Raw genomic sequence first — 18,964 nt, 5'->3', positions numbered from 1 at the left:
GAGGGGTTGTCGGGAAGGGGGCCCTGAATGCCCTCCATCGTTGTCGACGCTTAAAAAGGAACTAGAAGTCCCAATCTTCAACCAAAGGAGCCTCTTATAAAGTTGAAAAACAATCCCTTCCATAAAAATCTGAAATGCCACGCAGTATAACTTACAACCCCTGCCCCAGGCTCTGGTGGTTTGTATCAACCCCAAAAGTCTTGTTATATGAACTTTGGACTATTTTGAAGGAAATAGTCCTCGTTTCTCTCAAATCCCTTTTGAGTCTTAAATTGGGCACTAGGCTATAACTTCCAATTTCAAATCAAAAGGCCCAATCTGAAGTTTATACGACCACCCATTCCATAAAAGCCTTATATGCCCCAGAGCATGACTTATAACCTTATCCTCAGGGCACTGGGGGTCGTGTCGCCCCTAGAGGCATCGTTATATGTTCTTTGAACTATTTTAAGCAAAATCAATATCTTGTAATTTTAATCGTATTCGTCTGGTGAAAAGGGCTAGTGTGGGGGATTGCTGCCCTCCACCACTTTGGACTCTTAAAATAGAACTTCCAACATTCAACCAAGTGAGCCTCCTCTAAAGTTCATACAACCATTCCATCCATAAAAGTTATGCCCCCAGGGCATAACTTACAACCCGTATCTTGAGGGTTGGGGGGGGGGGGGAGTTTGTCATCCTCAAAGACATAATTTCTGAAACTTTCAACTACGTTGAACAAAATGGGTAGCTCAAAATTTTGACTGGAAGCGTTAGGGGAAATTATGGGCGTGGGGGGAGGGCATTCGCCATTCTATTACCTTCGACTATCAAAATGGGCACTAATCCTCTCAATTTCCAATCGAGGGAGCCCTTTTCGGAGTTTCTATGACAACGTTTCTATAAAAAACCTTATATGCCCCCAGAGCATAACTTAAAACCTTCACCCTAAGGGCTGTAGGGGGAGGGTTGTCTTCCTCAAAGACACAATTTCTGGACTTTTCTACTGCGTTGAACAAAATAGCTATCTGGAAATTTTGATTGGATTTGTTTGGGGAAGGGTGGATGTGGGAGGGAGGCTAGTTGCCCTCCAGTCACTTTTGATTATTAAAAAGGGCATAAGATTAGATCTTTAGTGTCCAGATACTCTAAAGCTTATTCAAAAATTTAAGAAAAATCTTTTTTAAACATGCACCATTCGACAATCAAAGCACTTCAGTATAGAGTTTATTATTTATTTTATTTTCCTTATTTTCTTTATTTACCTCAAAAAATGAGGAGTAGGCTACAATATAAATATAAACAAAAGACAAATGATAACGCTTACAATCGAAAAATATCAAATATTGATCAAACACTTAAAAAGAAAAAAAAAGATTTAAAAAAAACTTGCTAAATAATTTAACCTGTGAATCATCAAGAACCCGAACTGTCACTCAAAAACGGAATTAAATTGTGGCCTAAAAGGATAATTTTCGCCTCGCCTTCAAATGTTTAAATTTTTTCTTTATACAGACTACGGGATCCTTCACTTTAAGCTTTGAAATCTCAGTGTTACTAAAAGAAAGGGGGAAACCAAGTAAAAATTTAAAAAAAAACTTAAAATAAGAAACTTTAATGGGCGAAAGATCAGAAGGTCGGAAATTACGGAAGAGGAGGGATGGGAACAATACGTGAGGCAGAGCAAAAGCACCATACATACGACCACATACGACATAATCTCGAAATCTGTCTTACATTGCATATGCTGATGACATAATAATCATCAAATACATAATTTTCGGACCTTTCAGTCACTTTGAACAAAATGGCTTTCTAAAAATTTGGATTGGATGGGTTTTGGGGAAATGGTGGGCGCGGGAGGGGAGTTAGTTGCCCTCCGATCACTTTTGAGTATTAAAGAGGGCACTAGCCATTTCAGTTTCCAATCGAATGAGCTCTTTTTGAAGTTCCTAAGACAACAAATGGCCACCTCAAAATTTCTATCAGAGGCATTTCCAGAAAATATGAGGAATGTGGAGGGTAATCACCCTCCGATCACTCTGAGTCTTAAAAAGGGTACTAGGAATTTAACAATCGAATGGTCCCCCTCTGAAGTTTATACGATCACCTTTTCTATATATACATTATATGCCCCCAGCGTATAACTTACAACCCTTGTCCTGAGGGTTGTAGGGGGGTTGAGATCATCAAAGACATAATTTCCGGCCCTTTTAACTATGTTGAACATTATGGCTATCTAAAAATTTTGATAGGGTGTGTTTGAGGAAATGGTGGGCGTGGGGGGGGGGTCGGATGCCCTCCAATTTCTTTCGACTCTTAAAAAGAGCACTAGATCTTTCAATTTTCAATCGACTGAGCTCTTCGGAGTTTCTACGATATCAAACGCCGTTCTCGGGAAAATATGAGATGTGGAGGGGGGATATTCACCCTTTGATCAATCTGAACCTTGAAAAGGGCACTAGAACCTCTGATTTCCAGTCCCATGAGCCCATTCCGAAGTTTCTGCGATCAACCTTTCTATACACACTCTTTGTGCCCATGGCATAACTTACAAACCTTGCCCTGAGGGCTATGGGCAGTCATCATCTTGAAAAACACAAATTTCCGGACCTTATTAACTATGTTGAACAAAATGGCTACCTCAAAATTTTGATTGGATGTGTTTGGGGTAATGGTGGGCGTAGGAGGGGGATTTAGTCACTCTATAATCACTTTCGACTATTAAAAGGGGCACCCGCCACTTCAATTTCAGATCAAAAAAGCCCTTCTAGAAGTTTCTACAACAACAAATGACCGTCTCAAAATTTGCATCAGATGCACTTCGGGAAAACACAAGGTATATGTGGGGGGGGGGCTATCCATCTTCTGATCACTCTGAATCTCAAAGAGGGCAGTAGAACTTTTGATTACCGGTCCAACGAGCCCCGTCCAAAATTTACACGATCACCCTTTCTGTATAACCTTAAATGCCCCCAGGGCATAACTTACAACCCTTGCCCTGAGGGCTCTGGGGGTTGGTGGTGTCATCTTCAAAAACATAATTTCCGGGTCTTTAAACTATGTTGAACAAAATGGCTATTTCAAAATTTTTATTGAATGTGGTTGGGGAAATGGTGGCCGTCGGAGGGGGGAAATCCGCCCTCTAATAATTTTCGACTATTAAAAAGGGCACTAGCCCTTTCAATTTCCAATCGAATGAGCCTTTTTCGAAGTTTCAATGACAACTCCCTCGGTGCGAGGTGCCCTGATCTAAACAAATAAGAAAAAAATACATTGTACCCTCATCGCTCTTTGTTTAGGCAGCGCTATTGCGCTGTTTATGATAACAGTATTCCAATACAATGCCCTTCTGTGTCGTGTCGGTACCCTCTACCTTCGATTAACGATCACATAGTCAATTAGGCTCCAGCTGTTGTGTCAGAGGCACCAGAGCATCGGGGAAGATCATTGAGCATCCCTCAAATTTTCTAAGGTTGCGACATCCTCCCACTCTGGTTGGACATAGGTATTAAGGCTGCGCAGATCTGTCTGATAGTTGCGCAGTAGTGTGTTCCGGGACCTTCCGCTTCGACGGGGGCCCAATAGGCTCCAGGAATAGACAGCATTCAGACGCCTTTAGTCGCTCATTTGCGGAATATTTCTAATATACCTCCATCTTTGCACTCTGATAAAGCTGGTACAATTGAACGTGAGTAATACGAAAGTTATATTAAGTTATGGGTCGGTTTTGACAAAATACCTTATTTGTTACAGCTAGATGAATACATCTGAAAGATCATAGGTAACTATTACCATTGTTCTTTTCTTTCCTGCACCAACATAGTAGCATCATGCCCCCTAAAAAATATTTCGTATTTCTTTTGGAATTCAATCTAGTTGCTCCTGCAGCAGTAAATACAAATCATTCGAGGCACAACTGGTTTGTCTGTCGCTTCCAAAGTTGTGCATGACACTATGACTGATACCTTGCACTTTTAGCACTTTTTAGCAACAAAATAGGCGATTAGAATTTTATTATTATCAGCTAATCAACCTAAACAAGATTAGGAAGTTTTCTTGTTCATCATGAGTTGCTGTCCCCACAGAAATACTCAATCATTCCTACCTGAATTTATAAATTTGATGTCGCCTAATTCTATGTTTTTTAACCTTTAGAGACAAGTATTCAATATTTCAAGCAAGACCAGTTCAAAATGTCTAAATTCGTCAATCAATACGCCAATGTCTTTCACCATCGTCACGTTTGATGTTCAAAATTGTTATATTAATTAAATCCATGAAAGTTATGGTTTCTTAAAATACGCGTTTGAGGCTTAGAAGGGCAAGCGAGTAGGCAATCAACCAAGAGGAAAGCCACACATCACTAAGGCACATCATTATTAGCAAACGGGGTTGCCATCTGTAGAATGAAAGTTTTATTTTAGAACTGTTACAGAAAATTGCTTGACTATAGCACCGAAAATCGCTTTGTAGCGCGTAAATTTGGGGGATTGTAACGCTTTAGGAACTGACCGTGGTGGCAACCATGTTCGCAAAATAAGACAAATTACAAATAGGTACGTTAGGTCTTTACATCAAAATACTGATCACACAACAGCTTGACTCTTTCCGTACAATAAATAAAAAAAAACAAGTTTTTTCAACTGAAAGTAAGGAGCAACATTAAAAATTAAAACGAACAGGAATTATTAAGTACATGAAGTGGTTTGCACCCTCCTCAGTACCCCACTCTTTACGCTGAAGTTTTTAGTACTTTTAAAAAAGCGTCTTATAGTTCTAATTAAACGTCCCTTGTGTTTCAGGATTCATTCTTAAAGAATTGGGACAAAATTCAAATTTTAGCGGAAAGAGCGAGATGTTGAGGAGGGGGCAACCCTCTTGATATATGTAATAATTTCTGTTTGTTTTACGTTTTAATGTTGCTCCTTACTCTCAGTTGAAAAATAACTTGTTTTTATCTAATTTTGGATCTTTTTTATATAATGCCAGGAAATCTGGTCCCACCTCCAAGGAGAAATCCCCCTCCCCACTGGAATATCCTCTAGAAAATTCAATCCCGGTAAAAATTTACCCTGGACAATAACTCTTAACAACTCCACGTGTAAAATTGAGACGGAAAAGAGAAAGCAAGACACATCAAAAGAGTTTTGTATAAGAATTTTGGCCAAGTCCCCCAGTATACAATTTCCCCTGAAAAATTTACTATCTGGAAACTTCCCTCCTCATCGAAAAACCCCTGGCATAAAATTTCTCCCCTCCCCACCTGAGAATGTATTTGTGCATCCCAATAACAAATACTATGTGTAAACAATGGTTGAATTTTATAACTTAAATACTTTTCCCCTGGGGCTGTGTGTGTGTGTGGGGGGGGCATTCATGTTATACCCAAAGGCATAGTTATTGGCAATCAACTATGATGAACAAAATTGTTATTTTAAAATTTTGATCGGACGATTCTGGGGAAAAAGGCAGGAGAGGGGCCTAGTTGCCCTCCAATCTTTTTGGTCACTTAAAAAAGGACACTAGAGCTTTCAATTTTTGTTAGAATGAGCCCTCTCTCGATATTCTATGACTACTGAGTTGATACGATCACCCCTGGGAAAGACAAAATAATAAAAACGCATCCATGATTTTCTTTCTGGCAAAAAATACAAAATACCACATTTTTGTGGAAAGGAGGTTGAAATCTCTACAGTAGGGTTTTCTGATACGCTGAGTCTGGTGGTGTGTTTTTCATTAAGATTCTATGACTTTTAGGGGGCGTTACTCCCTTTTTTTCGAAAATCAGGCAAATTTTCTCAGGCTCTTAACCTCTAATGGGTAAGACTAAACTTAATGAAATTTATATATTTGATATGAGCATAATAAGACGATTCCTCTTATATATCTATTGGTATCAACATTCCATTTCTCAGAGTTTTGCTTACTATTGAGCCGGGTCGCTCCTTACTTACAGTTCGTTACCACGACTGTTTGATCTGCATGACAGTTAGGCGTGAACGCACGAAGGTGCTCACAGCAATTTTTAAATGTTATTATGTTTTAATCAACCTGTAACTTCTTTATTTCTCATTATAATGCGTCTATTTTTGATGTTTTTCAAAGTGTCCTAAAAAAAAATTACCTACATTTGGCCATGACTATGGTAAAGTAAAGCGTATTGCGCCCCTGGACTCATCTTTTCTAAGATTTTCCATTTGATCCTTTCATCATTATGACGTTTTTAGGGCTGTATCACATTCTAGTAAATGTTGCTACGCTAAACCATAAAAATAAATGCGCCAAAAAATCAGTTAAATTTTACAGTACTTGTTCATAAAAATTCAAACGCTAACAATCTGTTCATTCTCAAAGTCAGCTACACCTATTTAAGCTGTTTGATGCATAGTTTTTTAGCTGATTTTTCATCCATGTTTCTTTCTTTTTTTCTAATTTAACGTCCTCTACTTCTAAAACCTGTATAGGCGAACTACGTATGGCGGACTTTTTGATTAAAAATTGAATTCCTGGTTTTTCCTAATTTTTTAAATGTATATGGTTGTGCAAGTTGCTTAAACAATTCAAACCATCAGATTTCATTTTCACTGACCTTGATACTTTATTGTGTACGGTGTAAACCTCAAGGTTTATGGTTAAAATGGTTACAGATATATGTGGTCGTTTAAAATCAAACAGTCATATCTCATTTTCACTGACCTTTGCACTTTATGGTGTACACTGTAAATCTTATGGTTTATATGCTTACAGATATATGTGGTTGTGTAAGTTTCTGCTTAACCAATTCAAACCATCAGTTTTCATTTTCGCTGACCCTGGTGCTTTATGGTGTACGGTGTAAACTATATGGTTTATGGTTTATATGGTTACAGATATATAAGGTTCTGTAAGTTTCCATTAGCCAAACCAAACAGTCAGAGTCAGTTTTCACTGTCCTTGGTACTCCAAATATAGTACTTGGCCTTGGTTAGCTTCTGCCCATGCCACCCTTTGAGTTTTTGTCCCTTTGAGTTTTGAGTTTTTGACCCTTTGAGTTTCTGTCTTGAGGAGCTTTAATGAAGAGGAAATTAGGATCCTCGTATTGCGTAGACTCTGCAATGACTTTTTGGTTTAGTAGGAAACAAATTATACAAAAGGTTTATTATCAGATAAAATGAATACAAAAGACAGTATACGCAAGAAAACCACAACCGAGTATAATATTAAAAAAAAAAACATGTTCAGACAGTGGTGCCAGCAAAAAAGAAAGGAGTAAATATAAAACCCAAAATATCACATTTTTGGAACTATTTTTATCACTTTTGTCACCAAGAGCCCTACATGTTGCTACATTACCAGCACCACTGTGCATAATTAATTGACAAAAAAATCAGTCCCACTGCAATTACGAAGGCCATAAAACGAGATCGGAAGTCCGGGACCTAAAAAAAGAAAACAGCTTTAGTAAACAAGCTTGTGTGCAGGTTGTGGCCAGGTGGCATCCATTCATGAAAAATTAGGTGGGTGTGTAGATACATTTTTAAAAGTCTCTGGGGGGGGGCAAACTTCCTTTTCAATCTTCATTGAAAAATACAGAAAAAGCTTTTTCGACAGCCCCCCCCCCCTCCGAAAAATGGAGTTTTTCCAAAATCTAGGAAAGGAGGCAAAGCCCCCTTTCTAAAATCTAGGAAAGTCCCCGTATTTGATGCCACTGCTAAGGTCACCCAAAAATTCGTATGGTGCAAAGCATAAATTTTACGTGAGAAAATCTAAAAAAAAGTGTTTAATTTTCTATATCAGCAGTGACTTGACTGCATTACAGGTTTTCTTTTTTTTTGCCAAATTGTTATCTGACAATTAATTGGTAATTTCTTTGAAGATGAATGCAATTGATTGTAATTGTTTGTACAAAAGATGATTTTTCTTTAAACAGAAAAGACACTTTTGGTCAATTGTCTTTTGTGCCTCAAGAACAAAAAACACACTTATTAGTCTTTGGTTTATCTCTTAGGACAAAAAGTATTTCCTTGTTTTAATTTTTCAGCCTATATTGCATACTGAAAAATCTCACTTGCAAAGACCAAGCTTAACCATTACTTCAAAAATTAATAACAATAGCATTACTTCTATATGATAAATGTCATATTCATGAAATGTCATATAGAAATATACTATTTCTCAAAATATTAAATCAATCTACTTCTTATACTAAAATAGTTGTGCACTAAGTGAAGACACATAAAGTTAGGGCCCAAGAAGCTTAGGTGGGAGATTAGGTAGGCGTAGTGAAGTAATATATACAGAGATGTAGCTGAGAAGGAGAAATTATCGTAAACCTGATCATGGATAAAGCCTTAGTTAACGTCCGATTTTTAAAAAAGAGTGAAACAGTAATATTTTGTCAACTAAATCATTTGCATTCCATTCTGAAAGATAATTGATAGCCAAGGTGCATATAGATGAGGATAGATATCTATCACTGTTAAAGCCAATTTGGGACATGTGCTGATGGGCTTTAAAAGCCAATCTGGGACATGGGCTGTAAAAGGACATGGGCTGATGGACTTTAAAAGCCAATCTGGGACATGGGCTGTAAAAGCCAATTTGGAATATGGGCTATTAAAGCCAATTTGAGACATAAGCTGTAAAAGCCAATTTGGGACATGGGCTGTAAAAGCCAATTTCGAACATGGCAAAAAACAAGACAACAAAAACGCTTACTGATACTGTATAAGATACCTAACAATACATTAACAACAATAACAAAAATAAAAACACATAATAAGCCACATAATACCATAATGATAGCACAAGAAAATAACAATTGAAACTCGCACACATGATAATAATAGTTAGATTAATATGATGATTTAAAGCCACATAGGCTATGAACAATTTCTTATACTGCACTGCTTTTCCATTTACGAAAAACTAAGCAAAACAATGGGTTTTTATTTTCAACAAAGCAGTGAACAAAAAATAAAAACAAAACAACACTTTAATTAAAAAAAAAATATTCCGAATATTTTGTTCCCACGTCTGGGAGCCCTCCTTAACAGAAAAAAAGAGAAAAAAACAAGGTATTTTTAATAAATAACACGAAAAAACGGCAACAAAAGACACGAAAAGAAAAAAAAATTAATAAGAACAACTCACATTATAAACAAACTTCCAGCGCTGATGTTACATCAGTACTGGAAGTTTGTTTATAATGTGAGTTGTTCTTATTTATTTTTTTTTTCTTTTCGTGTATTTAGTTGTCGTTTTTATTTCTTTATAATTTATGTCGTTTTATGTTATTTCTTCATAACAGCTTTATTTGATGTTCCATTCTTTCGTTTTTTTCCGTTGAGAAAGGTTCCCAAACGTGGGGCTAAAATATTCGGAATATTATTTTTAATTGAAGTGTTGTTTTGTTTTTATTTCTTGTTCACTGCTTTGTTGAAATTAAAACCATTTTTTTGCTTAATTTTTCACATAGGCTATGGCTAAAAAAGGAAAATAACAGAGAAAACAACTCAAACACAACCAATAACACATCAAGCACCTCCTCTTCCTTAGAAAAATCTCTCAATGGGGTTTTCCCAATTTAATATATTTTGCAATCTTTTGTATTATCCCATAATATTTTGATCGCATTACTGAGACCAAACTCACTTAACCCTCCCTGACTCCTAAACCACTCACTTGACTCCTTAGAAAATAACTTTTCTTAAATCCTGTAATTCAGCACAAAGAGCCATGAAGTGAAGCAGATACTCATCATTATCTCCACACATGAAAACCTGGATATTAAGGGCTAAAGATGTATTCTCCTGAAGAGGACGCTCCCACTTGGTGAAAAATCTTTCGGTCCCTTGTCTTCAAACTCAAGAGTCAGCACCTCGCAAGTGTTAATTCAAAAGGCCTTTATATGACATTTTTATACATTAAATTTATTTTTCAGAGGCAACAATTTCTTCTTGATGAAAAATCTTTCGACTCCTGGCCTTCAAATTTAAGAATCTGCATCTCGGCTGGGGTAGTTCAGTACACCGTTATGCAATTTTTGTTTGTCAGGCCGAGGTTTGAAACCTATATTTATGATATTATTAAGTTCTATTAATTAATTCAATTCGTATTCCCTTATCTGGTTTGGTCTTTTAAATATGTAGATTTTTGTCTTTCTTGAATTATGTTTTCCCCACTTCTCATACATTAAAATAGCTGAGAGTTTTATACGTAAAGATTAGCCTGGAAACTTGTCTGACGATAAAGATAATACAAAAAAAATCCGTGCGAGGACGAGAGAATTATCTCCCCCTCCCCAAGACAAAATGCAAAAAATTGCCTCTGCTCCTTCTCCACACTCAAACTGTCTCTGAAAGTTTCAAACGCGATACTTCAGTCGTGAGGTAAAACAAGGTAGAAGCATAAATAGATTTTCTCAAGCATTTTTACTGATAAAGCCATAGACAGAAGGAGGGGGAGGGGGAATAAAACCAAAAAAAAATCTTCTACCATTACAGGCGCTGTAAAATAGACATGCTAGATTGTGCTGCATCGCTAATGCTTATTACACTTTAATTGACTGTTAATAACAGTGAAAAAACGGCTTTTCCTCTCTGTTTTCCAGAGAAATTGCTTACGGATTATTCTGGGTACCCAGCTGACTGACCGTATTTCAAACGAAAGCAAAACATTTCAAAATAGGGATGAAACCTTTTTATTGACAGTGAATAGATATAAAATTATTTAACTGGATATTTCGAACACATATACAGTGCTCATCATCAGCAGTAAAACTAAAAAATGATGAACACTGTATATATGTTCGAAATATCCAGTTAATTAATTTTATATCTATTCACTGTCAATAAAAAGGTTTCATCCCTATTTTGAACTGTTTTACTTTCGTCATGGAAAGGCAGTGTAGTTTCCGAAGCTATCTACGTTTTTCAAACAATAGGTTGTGCAAAAACTGTGGTTCAATCCCGCTTTCTAGAGCTATAAGGAGAGAAAGGCTGAGATGGCTAGGGCACATTCTGTGGATGAAGGATGACCGATTGTCCTTTTCGGCCAACCGTCAAGGCCTAAACGAAAAGCAGGTCGTCCGCGGTTGGAGTGGGAGGATATTGTGAGAAAAGATTTAAGGGAAATAATAACTTACTGGAAGGGTGTAAAGAGGGTGGCTTTGAAAAGATTAGGATGGAGGAGGATCGTGCGTAGCTGTGTTGGCCTCAAGCGGCTCTTTGCCGTGGTGAGTGGTTAGTAGTAGTAGAAGTAGTGTAAAATGAGTGTCTTGTAGCATAATGCTCTACAATTGCAGCTGCCGACCAGTCACGTTCGTTAATATTAAATGACGATGCCAGGCAACTTATTGGCCAACTTGCAATAATTTCCAGTCGCTAGGCAGTTGCTAGGCAACTTACAATTCGGTTCATTGATCGCATTTACTTTTTTTGTTTCGAGAAAATATAGTTCATTGACTCTAAATTACTTTCTCCACTAAAACATCTCCCAAGTCCATTACTTTTACCAAGTGAAACGCGCCTAATAATTATTGACACCTTGTTCTCTCAGTGTCAATGACGTGTTTCCATAGTCTTTTTTCGTCAGATTTCTTTGCTGGGTGCCTAATTTTTTAATGACACGGGAGGGGCCCGAACCATAGAAAAGTGTGTTTCACGGCCAATATATATATATATATATATATATATATATATATATATATATATATATATATATATATATATATATATATATATATATATATATATATATATATATATATATATATGTATATATATATATATATATATATATATATATATATATATATATATATATATATATATATATATATATATATATACGACAGTGTTTTATATGAAAATGTCATATTAGTTTGAATAACAAAATATCAAACTTATGCGGTAGGACAAATTTTTCGTGATCAAAAGGTACAGGGGTACTTGTCTGTTAGGCAGTATGCACTCGAGAATTTGGATCTAAAGGTATGGGGTTGAAACAACTGAGACACTTTGGCAATAGATATGATACATATAATTTGGGCTGTATGTTTGCACATTAGGGGAGGGGGAAGTATAGTGGGGATGCATGCAAAATGTAGCTTAACCAAACCAAAGAATCAAATAAATTTTTATTAAAATATAGCTACAATGTAGCTTTCCACTGAGCCGAAGCTAATTGTCGCCATGTTGAAATAGTAAAAAACCGGTTTACGTCTGATTTCTAAAGGTGAATTTTAGAAAGGAGGAGTTGAAGTTTATTGAATTGAGGGTGGATGGGTTACCACTTGGGGGAAAAATAAATATTTAGGGACGAGGCAAGGACAGGCTTGTCCTTACTTTTGCCCCATGTGTGGAGATATTGTGGGTCATGCGATGGATAGGTGTGAATAATTGAGTGAGCTGTGAAAGGAATTGTGTGGAAACCTAGAGAAGATTTTACGTTTGATGAAGGATGGCTGACAATTATAGTAAGAAATGAGGGATTCTTTGTTGTTTTTTTTTTTTTTATTGCCTATCTGTTTGTTGCCAAAATTGTGTTGCCAAAATATTTGTTGCCAAAATTTGTTGCCATGGCCTTAAAGCTTTTAGAGCAATTATTCATTTTGATTTTTCGTATATAGAACAACCATTCCATGTAAAAACGACAAAAGTGGAATATAGAATAAATGAGCAAATCCTCTCAACAACAGAAGCAACTGGCAATAAGGCAATAAAAATAAATGAAAAATACCCAAAAGTATTCTCAAAATAACAAAAAGAAATAGCAAATGGTTAAAAATTTACTTCTTTGGTTTCGTCAAGAAGGGAAGGGGGCTGGTTTATCATTTTCTTCAAAACTTAGCTTTATACTTGATTTTCTGGATTCTTCTATAAGTAAAATTTTCCAGGGGGACTCTGCCCCCCCCCCCTAGCAACGCTAGCGATGAAGTAGTGAAAATTTAGAAACCTGTCTAACTTTGAGTTTTGAATAATGTATCTATCCGGTTTTTTGTCTAACACCTTGCAGTTTATCTTAATTAAAGGCAATAATAATTCAGGTCATTGATCGCTATTTTCCTTTTGTTTAAAAATCATTAGGTTCAATGACTCTTCATTTACTTTTTTAGCTTCTCATAACTTTCTCTACTAAAATGTTGCCTCCTATACCCCAATACATTAAGTGACTTCATTGTGGTGAAACTCACTGGTGCCACACTGGGTCGAATGGTCGATGTCTCCGACAACGTCCCTCTGAGCCATGTAGATTTGATGGCATATTCACATTATACTTGTTCTCTCTCTCTCTCTCTCTCTCTCTCTCTCTCTCTCTCTCTCTCTCTCTCTCTCTCTCTCTCTCTCTCTCTCTCTCTCTCTCTCTCTCTCTCTCTCTCTCTCTCTCTCTCTCTTTGTAATTGTGAAATTTTCTATACGAATTGAAAAAAATGCCCTTGTTTTATAGAGCTATATTAAGAAATCCAACTACAGTTCTTAGTGCTGAAGTAACATAGATGCACACAGTTTAACTGTTTCTCACAACTCTACTTTTTAAACAATAAAAAACTTTAGCGTAGAGTGCGAGGCGTTGAGAAGGGGACAACTCCTTTAATATACGGAATAATTTCTGTTTGTTTTAAGTTTTAATGGTGCTCCTTACTTGCAGCTAAAAATTTGTTTTTTTTTTATTTAATTTCTGAACGTTTTTAAATTAATGCATGTTTTGATTTTGGCTCACCGCACATGAATAATTAAAATGAAATTTGCATATTAATTTTTTTTTTGGCTAAATGGCTTTCTCATAGTTTTTTATTTGTAATGAATACACGTAACTTACAAATTAACTTACGGAACAAAATATTATATTTGTATATTTTTATTACGTATATGAGGGGGTTCTCCCCCTCGTAAATACCTCGCTCTTTACACTAAAGCTATTCATTTCAAGTCCTAATGCTGCTCCTTACTTCCACCTAAAAAAACTTTTTTTATTTATTTTCTCATTGTTTTTTAAATAATTCTGGAAAATCCTGCGGCCCCTCCATGGAAATTTTCTTCCGTCATGATAAATTCCTCCATGGAAAGATCCTCCCACGTAACCCCTTCCCCCTCTTTAACGCGAAAAAGTCCCCCTGAAAACGTCTGTTTTCTAACTTGCAGCCCTTCCTCCGGGGACTGTGGGGGATTAAGCTGTACCGAAAGACATAATTATTAGGTTTTTCGACTATGCTGAACAAAATTGCTATCTCAAAATTTTGATCCAGTGACTTTGGGAAAAAATGAGCGTGGAAGGAGGCCTAGATGTCCTCCAATTTTTTTCTCACTTAAAAAGGGCACTAGAAATTTTAATCCGTTAGAATGAGCCCTCTTACGACATTCTAGGACGACTGGGTCGATACGATCACCCCTGGGAGAGAAAAACAAATAAACATTCTTAAATAAAAATATATTCCCTCCTCATTAGTTGTCGTAAGTGTCGAAAAGAGGAGAGGGGGGAGGGCTACCCGATAGTACCGTTGAATTTATTTCGTGTGGGTTGAAACCCAATTATTTTTTATCACGCTCCCTTTATTATCTTTCAGGTTACAGTTTTTCCTTGGTAAATAAATGCTACGCGGGTATAACATCCATCCAAAGGTCATACACAAATAACAAAATTTCATCGTCCTCATCCCCATCTCCTTGACATGTCTAATCAGAAGTGGTTCCAAAATTTTTATAGATGATGGGGCTGCTTGGTAAAAAAAAAAGCTAGAAAACACCCTAGACTCGGAATTCCCTTTGAACGTTATTATGACCGGTTTAAGCAACCACAAAACTTTGAAACCCCAGCTTCGAAACTCATTCTTTTTTTCATCAGTGGCCGCTTGAAAATTTTATCCTTATTTCTACAAAATTATTATAACACGGAATGACGCCTCTTTACTAGATATGCCTAGCAATATGCCCACGCTCTTTGGATGTCCATTTGGTTTCGGTATATGAACGACACTGGCGGATATGTGAGCGAATGCATAAGTTCCAGATTGAAAACCCAGCCGGATAAGCAATGACAAAGGCCAAGCTAATTCATTACTACAGGACTCCACGAAAAAATTAGGTATGCTCTCAGGAATAGTTTGTCTGTTAATATCAAGACGATGCACAATGCGAAGGACTTTAGGAGCGGAATAACTCACACAATCAAGAATATTATCAGTGATTCGACCGCCCTCCCCCGCCCTCCGCCCTCCGCCATCCCTCGAATCCATCACCTAGTCCACCTCTACATAAGACGTTATAAGATCTGCGCCTTTACCCCTGATTCCCACTGCTGCGTCAATCCCGACGCGATTTTCTTTTTCTGGCGGAACAGACGTACGACAGGATCGGATTGAGGTTCACAAACAAACGCAGACTTTTGCGTCGCTGCGACAAACTAGAAGTATTCAAATCAGGTTCTCAAACTGATTTTTTTTTTTATCATTTTCATTTTTCAATTTTTGTTTAAATCAGAACAACGCATGCGATTTGTCGTACGAGTTGAACTTATTCAATGCATCCGACATTGCAGCAAAACGGATAGTTTGTCGCACGATTTATGTCGTTTGTCGCATGTTGCAGGATTTTGCGCGAAATCGCAGCAGTGGAACAAGGGGTTGGATGTTATAAGATCCACCGTCTGTTTAAGATCTTAAGACGCCGAGCTAAAATCACGAAAGGAAATTCTTACCTATAGAATTCACAACCCTGGAGAAGTCATTTTTTGTCAGCACGTTTTTTAATTTCCGTGTTTTTCATTTTTGTTACTAGCTTTCTTGAGTGTCCACTAGGGTCAAATCGGTTTGTATGAAGAGCAGCTTCCTGTTTCGTCCGCAGCCTTCCACTTTGCCCTAGAAGTTCATGACAAGGTCAAGTAGGTGCACAAGGGAAATAAAATAAACCTAAACTTTTGCAGTTGACAAATACCCGGGCTAAATTATAGTCTCACTTATCAATACAATCAAAATTATCTCCGACTACAAAGCCAATTACGTACCCAGGTCAAAATTTGTTGAGTTGAACAATGTTCAACTTTCAAGCCCAAAATTTATGATTGACCAATCAGAGTGAAGATTTCAGGTATGGTTTTTTTTTTTTAATTAAAAGAAGTGTAAGCTTGAAACATCAATTTAGTTATCTGTTTCAGCTTCTTGAATTTGATAATTTTAGAGAACAAGACGCATTCCTTTACCTAGACTTCCAATGAACACATCGAATTTGTCACGTGATATGTCCGACCGAAGATCATTTAGCTGCAGAACAAGGAAATTTTACAATCTTTAAGAAGAGAAGAGATGGTCTCGGGTTTACACCAATGCTCGCTGGATAGGCCTATTCTGCGATTTTATCCTTGAAAAAAAAACGACTGAGGCAACAAAGCGGAATATCCCTCAGAGTCGATTAAACATTACTTACTCCCGTTGTACTTTTCCCCTATCCTATACGTAGGTGTACCCTCAATTCCCTCGTTGCTTTCAAGGAATAGCTCTGGCCACCAAATAGCCAAGCAACGGTCCCCATGGAAAATTTCCAAAGATGAAAGCTTCGAAATAATTTCCCAGGGGGATGAAGTTTGAAAGAATGTTATCTTTTTCGCCAGGAGAGTTTCGTATATGTTTCCAAATGTGCCAAAACTTTAGGGTTTTGCAAAGGTATTCTCTTTTTGGGAGAAGGGGACGGGGATGTTGGTCCTGTCCTCGTAGGCACTATAGATCTGGAATTAAAGATGCTTTTCTATGAGTCCCTGAAACACTTGAGAAAGGAAGTTCTTGGAAAACTGCAATCCAGCCTCTTTCTCCTGATTAGTCTCCCAGAGACTCAAACCACTGAAACCATAACTAATCATCTTATAGTGGGCATTCATGCTCTATGGCAGATGTTCGCAACCAGGGGTGCATAAGCGTATTGGGTGTAAAAGAGGACTATAGATGCACATTATACATATATTTGCACAATGGGGGGGGGGTAAAGTATAGTGGAAGCACCTTCAAAATGTGTTAACTGCAACTTCGGTACTTGTCTGTTATAATGACCCCACTCAAGTTCTTCATCCATTGACGCACTGTAGAAACGGTTTCTTTCTTTTCTTAGCCTGAGACAAGACAAATGGCAGACTAGATTGTAAATATATAATTTACCAAATATATTTGCACATTAGGGGGGGGGCAGAGAAAAACTATTTAGACAGCGTGAAGTTAGAATTCTTACTTCATAATATGCAGAATAATTGTACCTAACACATCTTGCATGCAGACCCGCTATAATTTACCCCCACCCCTCCTAATGCGCAAATGTATAGCCTAATCTTTTTCTGGAGTATTAAATTTTCCTAAGTTACCTAACTTCATTTCTTGAGTAGGGTCGCCATAAAATACAAGTACCGCGGTTTCTTCTGCATATTATGAAGTTAGAATTCTTTTCTTAACATGCTTCTTTCTCAATAGCCCAAATTCTAGGCTAATACCTCAAACTTATTAGGCTTGAAAGACAGTGATGACTGGTCTTAACCCGTCCTAACTTCAAACAATTTTTGGATAGCACTCCTATGTATTGCCTCTTCTGAACTGAGTAGTATGATAACAAAAGATATGTAGCATTTGATCCCCCATTCAACATTTTCCAAATGTTGTGGTCCCCACACTGACAAGTTCGTCCCAGCATCCTCTGGTAGGGGCAGATGTAGCCCTTGGTTAGCACATATACAAAACTTTTCAAATTGGCTTTATTTCACACTACGAAGTAACTGTTGATGAGAAACAAGAACCAAAAATAAAGCAAACTGATATGATCACCTTTTGTGATAAGATAGGACTAAATCTTGCCCCATTAGTGGCGCTGGGTCACGATTGTCACCAGTGGGGCTAATTCACGAAAATGTTGGGGATGAAGGCAAAATGTATTTGTCAAAGTAAAGGGCCCAATACTTTCGTATTATTTAGTACACACGACACACTCGAGAAGTGAAGTTTCGTGAATGCTAATGAAATAAAACAAACATAATGAAAATAAAATACTTTAGCAACAAAATTATGAAAACTATAAAGAATTATGGTAGGGGTATTTAGGATTTATACTAAATACCTACCTAACCTAATCAAAATACCAACTAAATATTTAATTAAAACATAGCTACAATGTAGTCTTCCACCGAGCCGAAGCTAATCGTGTGGTATAAAAACCGTGTAAATTGTTACTATCTCATCTTCTCGATTTCAATTCTCGAGTGTGTGCCGTATAATACGGAAGTACCTACGGCCCTTTAAATGTTTGCCAATGAAAATACCAAACAGGGCATTTTTCAAAACTTAGGATGGGGGGGGGGGTAACATTGATGGAGAAAATGTTAGCAAATTTTTTAGTAAGTCTTGCCCCGTAAGGTGGTGGAGGGTGTGAGGCGTGATTATTATATTTGGAAAGAACATTAAATGACGATTATTACATTTTTTTTTTCTATCCAACTTCGGGTGAGTTTACCCAAAAACTTAGCTAAATAAAAAAAAAAAAGACAGACTGCATTATTAAATTTACTTACCGGAGAAGAGATACTTGTCCATATCAAAGTTAAAGTGTTCAAATCTATCAAAATGATCTTCTGACATCTTCACACCTGATCCTACTACCTGAAACTCTTCCTTTCAAATGACTTCATTAACAGAAAACTAAAACGAGTTTTGATACTAATCCAAAACCTTTGTTACTATGGATTCCGATGGCGCTGTTATAGCCTCTTATCATTTTTGTTAAAAAAAAATCTAGCAACTGTGCCAAAAAAACCTTAACTGCGCAGTTTTTTCACAAATAATCTCAAAACATTTTACAAAATGCTTTAATCATGATGCAATTACCTCGTCATCATTTTTTAGATAAAGCTGATATGTTGTGTACATGTGAACTGTCAAGGATGCTTCCAGGGAGGCTATTAAGCGGACTCCATAGAATAAAGGGAGGGATCCTCGTGACTAAGAAGGTAAGCGGTAAGAAATTCACAGGAAAAGCAA

At 37.0% G+C, this 18,964-nt stretch overlaps 1 long non-coding RNA gene across 1 annotated transcript; it reads right to left on the bottom strand.

Annotated features, from left to right (window-relative positions):
• Positions 1–7,104: 7,104 nt before the first annotated feature.
• LOC136039566 (uncharacterized) lies at positions 7,105–18,658 on the bottom strand. Its single transcript, XR_010620479.1, has 3 exons — positions 18,499–18,658; positions 15,658–15,817; positions 7,105–7,400 (listed from the first exon to the last, which is right to left on the bottom strand). It is a non-coding gene; the product is annotated as an uncharacterized LOC136039566 (long non-coding RNA).
• Positions 18,659–18,964: the final 306 nt, after the last annotated feature.

The sequence above is a fragment of the Artemia franciscana genome, chromosome 19 (genome assembly GCF_032884065.1).
Source record: "Artemia franciscana chromosome 19, ASM3288406v1, whole genome shotgun sequence".
Lineage (NCBI taxonomy): Eukaryota > Metazoa > Arthropoda > Branchiopoda > Anostraca > Artemiidae > Artemia > Artemia franciscana.
The sequence above is the reverse complement of the archived record's forward strand: the minus strand, read 5'-3'. Positions and strand labels throughout refer to the sequence as shown.